This window comes from Zonotrichia albicollis, chromosome 3, assembly GCF_047830755.1.
Source record: "Zonotrichia albicollis isolate bZonAlb1 chromosome 3, bZonAlb1.hap1, whole genome shotgun sequence".
NCBI lineage: Eukaryota > Metazoa > Chordata > Aves > Passeriformes > Passerellidae > Zonotrichia > Zonotrichia albicollis.
This window is the reverse complement of record NC_133821.1, coordinates 17,943,505-17,951,870: the sequence shown is the minus strand read 5'-3', so window position 1 is coordinate 17,951,870 and position 8,366 is coordinate 17,943,505. Positions and strand designations below refer to the sequence as shown.

General features: G+C 45.9%; 1 non-coding gene across 1 annotated transcript; it reads right to left on the bottom strand.

Annotated features, from left to right (window-relative positions):
- Positions 1 to 3,987: 3,987 nt before the first annotated feature.
- Positions 3,988 to 8,355, bottom strand: LOC102066018 (uncharacterized). The gene is made up of 2 exons (XR_012579421.1): positions 8,216 to 8,355; positions 3,988 to 7,916 (listed from the first exon to the last, which is right to left on the bottom strand). It is a non-coding gene; the product is annotated as an uncharacterized LOC102066018 (transcript).
- Between the last annotated feature and the right edge of the window lie 11 nt (positions 8,356 to 8,366).

Sequence of the window (8,366 nt, the reverse complement as noted above, 5' to 3'; positions counted from 1 at the left end):
CTCTGGGAGAGGTTCCAGGTGATCAGTGACTTCAGCCCTGCTTGCTTACACTCCCTCTGGGGCAGAAGGGACAACATGAAGTGATGAAGGGTTTGAGCTCTTTTCCAGCTCTCCCTTTTTAGGATAAATGTCTCTGTTTCCCAACTGGTTGTAAAACCAAGTCTGTGCAGTGTGGCTGCTCTGATTTACACCAGCTGAAGGCCTGGCCTCCAGTTCGGAGGAAATGGGCTGCCAGTTTAATTATTTCATCCCTGCTATGGTATTCATAATCTGGGAGTAAATTTTATGATGCTAAGTAACAGCAACACTGAAGATTTTGTCACATGCATGACAATTAATGTATGGTGCACGGTATTCCTGCTCCCCCTGCACTCCCTTTTAAATGATGCCCCCTGTGATTTGAATTTCAAAGAGTATTTCTCCCAGTATCTCTCGTTATTGATGGTGACTGCTCTCAGGAGCAGCTCAGTGCTGCTTTGTTGGCTCATCAGTTTTGATTCCATGCCCAGATGCTAAGGACAGAAGCATGCAATTAATTTGGAAGCACAACCCTTGACTGATTTCAATTCGGAGATTTTTCTTGAACACCAGAGCCCTGACATGTCCCTGAGCACCTTTAGTATTGTCTCTACATGGAAAATGTCTCCCTTTTCCACTACAGATCTCTTTCCTGAGAAGGCACCTCAAAATTCTGCTATATATGCAAATATATATTGTAATATACAAAGAGACCAGCAGAGAATTACAGGCTATAGGTGATACCTTCATTGTAGGGAAAAAAAATCTGAATTTTTGGGACTGATGAGTAAGGTGAAAAGTAAAAGGAGTTTGGGATCCAGACCTCTTCCCATGAAGGACAAGAGACAAAAAGCTGCCCTTTTTCAAGATCATGCTTAAAAAAAAAATAAAATTATTTCCCTGGAATGATAAGGGTCTTTGAAACTCCAGACTTGCTGAGGAACTTCCCTGTACTCATCCAAACCCATGCCCCGGTGCTCTCAGCCTGGAAGCTCTGGCTAGGTTAGGACAAGAGGAGCGTGCCTGCCTCAAGACATCTCCAGAGTCAGAGCAGGATTCCACCTTGGCAGCTAAGGCACTGGGAACACAAGCTCTTAGGCTTTTTGCATCACACAGGACATGCAGAGAACCTCCAGAGTGCCTCCAGGGTATTTGTTAGGGCATTTGCTTTGGGAAAATCCTGTCCTTGCTCTTAAGAAGTTACTCCATGTGAAAAAAAACCCCACTCATCATATATAAAAGAGAGATAAGCACAGGAAAATTAATAAGAGAAATAAATTTATGTTCCCCTCTGCAATTCAATCAGTTAATTCAATGAGCATTCCTGGCAGCCAGGTATTTTTCAGCCAGATGGATTCATTCTTTTAGTGGATCCAGTGAAATGTTGTGGGGTCACTGAAGAGTATTCCAGTCATTTCTCCTTGACTACAATCCTTACAAGCCATGATGTCCCATTCTTCTGGCCTGTCTCCTCTCCTTTGCCCTTCCACATGTTTTCATATCAGGATCTTTCCCCTCTCCACCTGGGAAATCTGACTGGTTCTCACGGAGCTGTCTGGAACTTTCCTCAGCTTCTCCCTCTTGTTCTCTCTCAGGTTCAGGACCCTCTCTTGCTGTGCCCAGTGGTTTTCCATGGTCTGTCCAGGTAGACAATGCTGAGGCCAGGCCCTAAAACTGCCTCCATGCCTTAACAAGTCTGCAGGCTCTTGTCAGGCATCCTGAGGAGCAGTGGCAATGTGTCCTTACCCGGGGAGATGCAGCAGGAGACGAAGTGGGAATCTGACTTCCCCAAAATTTCTGTTCTCCCAACCCTTCCCTCCTGGGATCCCTGATCTCATTCCCAAACACAAATCCCAAATCCCAATCCCGATGCTGGATCCCAGTTCCTGATCCCAATTTCAGTACCAGATTCAATCTTGTTGAGGATGGTGCGGTGGCACTTCAGGAACCCCAAAATTCCCCAAATTCCTGATTCCGAGGGATCCAACCCCTCCCTCCCTGGATCCCTGATCCCAGATCCCAGATCCCAGATCCCAATTCCCAAATCCCAAATCCCAAATCCCAGATCCCAAATCCCAAATCCCAAATCCCAAATCCCAACTCCATTAGTACCAAACTCGATCACTTCAGGAATGCCAAAATTCCCCAAATTCCTCATTCCCAGGGATCAAACCCCTCCCTCCCTGAATCCCTGATCCCATTCCCGATCCCTGATCCCGAATCCCAAATCCCTTTTCCTGACCCTATGGGTACCAGATTCGATCCCATTGAGGATGGTGTGGGGGCACTTCAGGAACGGCAAAATTCCTGATTTCCCCAAAATTCCTATTCTCCCAACCCCTCCCTCCATGGATCCCTGATCCCAAATCCCAAATCCCTTGGACCAGACTCCTCTTTATTTTCACAGCCTGTTAGTGCAGAAAGAAAAAGGAATTTTCTTTTGGTTTTGCCAACACCAAAGCATTTTTCTAATGTTACGGGACAGGCACTGTCTAGTTTGAATCTGAAGGGTGATGGAGAATTTGGAGCCCATCATGTCCTTTGTGCACAGCTGCTGTTGAGGCTTCTGAGCTGTGGGGCTTCACCCACACTGTGTAGGCTGCAGGCAGCCAGAAAAGAGCCTGGCATTCTCCTGAAATCATAGTTGCCAAGTGGGAATCACACGCAGAAGACTCAGCTCAGCATCCCCCTGCTTCCAGCTGCTGCCCCAGGGTGTTGCATCTCCCACAGACGGCTTGTGCTGAGTCCCTTGGCACTGCCTGGATCATCCAGGCCTTCTCCAGATGCCCAATGTGACGATCTGAAATAAATTTAACTTTACCCATCAGCAATTAATTTAACCCATCAGCATGCCCAGATATAAATCCAGGTCTGAGATCCCCTACAGGACAGGATGCCTCCAACTCCTGCTTTTACTGTCCTGGCTACAGAAAGTATCAGATTTTTGGGGAAAGTCCTGTCTCTTACCATGTTTATACACAGGTTCCTACACACTGGGTGCCTGAACAATCCATAATGGGTCAAATTTAATGGCACTCAGCTCCAAAAGAGTGTCTGATTTCAACAAAGCAGTTTCACCATGGATGAAAAGGCATTAAAGGTGAGATGCTAGATAACTCAGGAGATCCTTAATTGTGGCACTCACATTCTCTGAACATGATTCCTTCACCCAGGGTTTTTCTCCTGGGAAGCTGAAAGGCAGCAAGAGGCCTCAGGAAAAAAGAAAAACAATTCTTATCTCATTTGCTTCTCCTTTGTTTTGCTGCTTTGAAATGTGTTTGGAGATTGTTTACCCACAGGTGATTTTTCCATTGGATTCTGGTGTGAGTTGTTTTCGCTCATTGACCAACTGGGGCCAAGCTGTGTTGAGATTCTGGAAAATGTCACGAGTTTTCATTATTACCTTTTTAGCATTCTGTAAGTATCTTGTCTGTATTCTTTAGTATAGTATAGTATAGTATAGTATAGTATAGTATAGTATAGTATAATATAATATAATATAATATAATATAATATAATATAATATAATAATAAATTAGCCTTCTGATAAGATGGAGTCCTCCTCTTCATTCTCTCCTCTCATCAGGGTTGCCTGAATTTACAATGCTTAATCACATCCAAGAGGAACTTTATCATTTCAGATATTTGGTTGATATTTACCTTGGTTCAATGTCTGCAGCACCTAAATATCTCACCAGTGGCTGGTTCCTTCCTTTATAAAAAAGTCACAAGGTGGCCTTGGCATGTTTTCTGTCTGACAGATGGCCACATCTCAATTAGCACTAAGCTGTGCCTTTCCTCTCTACCTCCAAAGGCCAGTGCAAGGCAGCACAAAAATGAACCAGCTCCCTCTCCCTTGGAGGTGCCCATTCTGGTCAGAGAGCCACCTTTTGGACAGGAAAGCATTGCTGCCAGAACTTGCTGTAAGGCTTCCTGGAAGAGTCCCAAAAAGTTCAAACACGAGGGCTGTATGCAGAGAGGCAAGGCACAGATGGCAAAAGAAAAGCAGTGCAGGTTTTTTTTTTTTCTGAGTCTCTGAGTCCCCCAGCTCTGGACAAACGAGAAACTGGGCTGCTTTGGCTGAATTCAAGCAACTAGTTTAAGGCAGAAGAGATACAGACAACTCTTCCTAAACACTGGAATATATAAAAGGTTAGTGCTGTCCCACTTTTCCTAACAGGTCCTTCCAAATTAATTTAGCACCAGATGCAAAGACCTCCTTCATTCTTTTGGCAGATGATATCTAGCAGCCACTTCTGGTTTAATTAGGCAGACAGTGATTGTGTTGAGATTTTTCCTCTGTTGCAAGTAAGTATGCATATCCAGTTTATAAAGAAGAGTTCAAAGCAATGAAATATTTGATCTTGAGCTAAGCTACATCATTCACTCAGCCAAAAAATTGTATCTTTTGCTTGTCGATTTGCTGTGAATACAGAATAAGGAAAAAACGTGCTCAGCTTGGTTTAATCCAAACTCTCATTTTTATTCTGGTTTCAGAACTACCAGCAAACAAATCAACATGAACCTCAGCACCCACACAGCTCAGCCACTCCAGCTAACCAATTTTTCTTTCTCAGAAAGTTACAAGCACTCCTGGCTACGCCTTTGGGGTTGGATCCAATTACATGGATTGGATTCTTTTTGCCTTTGGCAAGAAGAAATTACAGATTTTGGGCTACTTCCTGATTGCTCTGTTCCTTCACTCTGAATTATAATCAAGCTACATATGGTTGAGACCATACCAATAATTCTGGTGCCAGGATTTTTGACTGACAGAATGAGACAAAAGCCCTGCACATCTTGGAGCACAGGGTCCACAGTTGTGCCCTCTGAGTGATGAGCAATTCTTTGGGTATTGTAGACCTAAAGGTCATTATTTTTATTCTGTAAATTCCAGCTCTCAGCCCTTCTCCAAAGCCTTCACCTTTCCATCCCTTCCATCTCCTTCTGCTAGCTGTGCCCCACAGGAAGATTTAGCAGGAGTGCAGTGAAAGATTTAAGCCGGGTTCCTCTGCTAGAAAAAGGAAGTTTCTCTGTGGTGATCCTAAAAATCTGGGCTCCAGTCTTGTACTGAGGACAGGCAGGAGGAGCAGCACCTGGTGTGTCCTCTCTCCTTCCCTCTCCGGTGATAGGTGGTGCTGCTGCTCTTCCTACAGACCACCAACACACTTGCAAGGCTCTGCCTTTCCTCTTTCTCACTCCTGGTGTCCCGAGCATGCATCCTGTCATCCCAGATTCTGGCTTTGGGCAGCTGAGGACCACAGTGAAACATGACTCTCCCGTTTTGGCACATCAGTGGGTGCAGCAGTTAATGGTTCTCTGAAATCCTGGAATGCTGGCCTCCACAGAGCTGCTCCTGCAGCACTGGGTGTGTGGCTCCCAGACCAGGGCTCTCTCCTGCTCTCACTCTGGGCTGGTTCCACCTGGTTTGGCCCTGGGGCTTTCAGGACAGCTGTATCCAAGGACTCTCCCAGGCTGTGGTGCAGGGCACCCAGGGCACCAAAGATCAGGACTGTGTGCTGTTCCTTAGGGCGCTGCCACTGCAGGCAGTGGCCAATTGTTGGGTCAACACTCATCCTGTAACAACCCTGCTCAGCGTGACTCGTGGTCATTCTGATTTCCCTGAAGCTACAGTGATATATGCCTGCAAAGTCTCCTCCCTTCTCTGCCTCCTACAAACCTCCATTCTGTAAGAAAAGCTGTTTGTACATCTCTGCTCATTTCTGCTTCCAGGTGGCATTTGCTTTTTGACATCCTGACTTGATGGCTCCCAAATCCCTAGCTCCTCACAGGCAGAAACTGAAGGACCATGGAGGCTCACAAGCCATCATGGGCTGCCCTGCTCCAACATCCATCAGACTCAGGGAGGTGAACTTTCTTCCTCCCCACCTTTGCTCCTTTCAAATATTTCTTTGTGTTCCTCTTTGTGCTTCTGTCTGCACAGCAGCTTTCCTGCATCTCCATCAGCTGTGGAGGAAAGCACCTTTAGAAACAAAAATGAAGAGTTTTTAAATATAAATAAAAACTACCTCTGCTAGACACGTGAACCCCCCAAGTTCTTGCCATGATAAGCTGTGAAAGGTGCTAGCACAATGCATTGAGGATGCACTGCACAACCTGGTATTGAGAAGTACTGTCAGTGATGCTGCTGCACTTGAAGAGAAGCCACCAAAATCACAAACTACCCTGCTGCAGTTCACCTTCCCCACCACAAGCCCCTTTTTGTTGCTATTTGAAGAATTTTCTCCAAAAATCTGCAGGGTACCAGTGAGCTGCAAATACCAAAATCAAATCAGGCACAGTCATCAGCTTTCCAGCAAAAGGAACAGGAAAATTTATGGCAAATGTAGTGCCATAATTAAAACTAGTTAATTATGAGTTAATTAGTGTATTGGTAAATTCTTTGATGGTTTTGGGCAAGAGAAGGGGTTAACTAAAAGAAAGGGAGAAGTATGCTCTGGTCTGTAGCAATGTTTGCAACCCCTGTCATTGTTGGATTGTGATTGCTCCTCTACTTAGATTTTCTTGGTTCTGCTGAAAAATTCAAGTAAACCAAATGAGACCAGATTTCCTCATGGACACAAAGTGCCATGGTGTTCCCAGACTGAAAGAAGAATGTGCCTAGTTTGATTCAGGGAGAATGGCAAACGCAAAGGAACAGTGTTAGAGGAAATTATTACTTCCCTGATGTCACTGAATCTCACTTTGATAACATTATGGAAAAAAACCCATATTTTAGGGTTTTGGCCAGAAGGAAACAAACTGCCTGGAAGCAAGAAAATTTGATTTGATGATCAAATGATGATGGGAAATCCCTTCCCCAGTCCATTCTGCATAAATGAATTTTTTTTCTTAAAAAAAAAAAAAAAGTCCCAACAAATCTTTTTGGATTTCCCCGTATTTCACAAATACATTTGGTCACTGAAAAATGAATTTCAGCAGGAATTCACCATCCATCCAAAGCAGCTGGTACCTCCAATCAGTAGCAGTGATGACTGATGAATTTGCACTGTAGGAGCTGAAATACCTTTGGCTGCAAGCCAACCCCCCTTAAAGTTGTGTCCCTGTACAAATAGGATGGAAAGGCATAAACGTGTTACTTGATAAAGGCATAATGATGGTGATTTAGAGACTTCTATTCACAAGAAATGAATAGGTGAAAAACACTCTGGAGAATCAGGGTGATCATAATTTGGGGCTATTTCTTTCTGCTGATTATGTATGAATTGTCTCCCAGTGCCTATTACACTAAGGAAGAAACTGTTTTCTCTAAGATACAAAGCCCCCCTGAACTCCAGATCAACTCAGGAATGAACAAGGGATCAGATATTTAGAAGGAGAGAAAAATCTTCTGTGAATACCACTAGGATATGCTAAACACAAAGTGAGTTTGGAACACCAATAAAATTTTGTTGAAGAGGAGAAAGCAGGGCTGGAGAAAAACCCTAAGATGGGACCAAGTGAGTTAACTTGTGTTTTGAATCTTGAACATTCTCCTTCAGCAAAGATTTGGCATGCCTGCTTTGGGGACTATGAATAACAAATGATAAATAAGCAGTGAGAAGCAGAAGCTGTATCCCTGAGAGGTGGAGGCACCAAAAATGCGCCAGGGCTTTCCATCCTGGTGTCTCTGTCCCTGTGGAGGCAAAGGGAAGCGGTGATCTAAACGGAGCATGTGATTTCCCAGCAGCGTTTTGAGCCGCGGATGTTGAAGCATCTAGAAAGAAGTGGTGACAGAGAAGCTTTTAGGCAAATGACTTGGCTAGCAGGCCTGCTGGGGATGGAAAGAGGAGTGGATGAGGGATGAGCATGGCTTACCCCTGTCGCGCAGGATTGTTAGGAGAGCGGGGAACACCCCTCGATGCCGTGGGATGCAGCCCAGTGCGCTCGGCATTGCGCTGTAAAAATAAACCTCAAACATTTAAAGTTCTCCAGAGCTGCTGGAGCTTCCCCACGGTCCTGGGGAGCTGTGCAGGGGTGCTGGCAGTGCCTGGTGGCTGGGGGAGCAGTGCCGGAGTCCCTGGGCTGCCGGGCAAGGTGTGGGGCAGCCGGGCTGAGGCGAGGGGAGCGGTGCCCGCCAGGGCTCGCTGAGCCCGGGTGTGCGGGAACAGAGGAGAATGGATGGGAAAAAGGCCTGGAGAGGAGGAGGAGAGGGAGCACAGGGGGGTCGGAGAGGGGAGGGCTTTGCCGTACTCACCCGGGGCGGGGGTTACACACCGAGGGACGGGAGGCTGTTCCTGCTGCGCTGCAGAAGGAAAGTTGGCCGCGCTGCCGCGCAGGGCTCCTTCTCCTCCTGCCTCTCTCCCTCCGCCTGCCTCTCTCCCTCTCCCTCCGTCCCTCCTCCTTTT